Raw genomic sequence first — 1346 nt, 5'->3', positions numbered from 1 at the left:
TTAGTAGAGACGGGGTTTCACCATGTTGACCAGGATGGTCTCGATCTCTTGACCTCGTGATCCACCCACCTCGGCCTCCCAAAGTGCTGGGATTACAGGCTTGAGCCACCGCGCCGGGCCTGAATTCACCAGTTTTAAGTGTACAAATTTGCTAAGTTTTGACAAATGGAGACAGTTGAATAACCACTACCACAATCAGGATATAGACAATTTCTATAACCCCAAAAAGTTACCTCTTGCTCCTTCCAAGGTCTAAAATGTTAATGGGGGAGAAAGGAAGGTGATTTAGGAGTCAGAGTAAAGGAAGACTAATAAGTTCTGGTAGTTTTAGTTTTGCCTGGAAAGCAGGAGATTAGAAAATCCCAGCTGACTTGGATGCATTGTTAATTTAGGCTGGCCCACTGGTTCCAGTTTGCCTGGGACTTTCCTAGTTTTAACACTCAAATTTCCATGCCCGGAGAACCCCTTTTGTGTCCCACAGGCAGACCAGTACAGTTGGTTGCCCTAGCTGTGATGTTCATGTCATTGTTCTTACGCCTGAGATTACCATCTTGTTTTAGAGGCACTTTTCTCATGAGTAAGCACAGAGTAGGCATTCAGTTGAGTGAATGGGTGGACATGCAGATAAACCCCACATGGCTGCAGATTCCTGGCCTAGAGAACATGAGACGTGGGTTTTGGTGCAAGCTCTGCCAGGTTTGCAGTGGTGTGACCCTGGGAAAGTGGTTTTCTCACTCTAGGTCTGTTTCCTCCACTAGTAGTTAGGGGATATGTAACCACTTCTGCCTCTAGGACATGGATACTCCTCTACCTACACATGGCATTATGTTTTGATGTTACCTCCACTCAGCTTTCTCTCTTTTCCTTGCCCCCCTCCACCTTCAAATATATGTAGTAGATTAATAAATTATGTAAAGGCAGGTTGATAATAGAACTGCTGATGGGCTGGGCTTATGCAGAGTGCTTCGGTGAAAGCAATAGAGTTTGGACCTTGCACCAAGCAGCCATAGCTGGAAATTGGAGAATCAAGTCTCTGTCTTCAATTAAGTGTCTATAATTGCCTAATTTGTTCTTTGCGCATGCCTGGGAGAGAGGATGGTAGGCAGTGGGGGACTGCCACTTTTTTTTTTTTTTTTTTGAGACGGAGTTTCGCTCTTGTTACCCAGGCTGGAGTGCAATGGCGCGATCTCGGCTCACCGCAACCTCCGCCTCCCGGGGTCAGGCAATTCTCCTGCCCCAGCCTCCTGAGTCGCTGGGATTACAGGCACGCACCACCATGCCCAGCTAATTTTTTGTATTTTTAGTAGAGACGGGGTTTCACCATGTTGACCAGGATGGTCTCGATC

The sequence above is a fragment of the Cebus imitator genome, unplaced genomic scaffold (genome assembly GCF_001604975.1).
Source record: "Cebus imitator isolate Cc_AM_T3 unplaced genomic scaffold, Cebus_imitator-1.0 Scaffold96, whole genome shotgun sequence".
Taxonomy (NCBI): domain Eukaryota; kingdom Metazoa; phylum Chordata; class Mammalia; order Primates; family Cebidae; genus Cebus; species Cebus imitator.
This window is presented reverse-complemented; position numbering follows the sequence as displayed.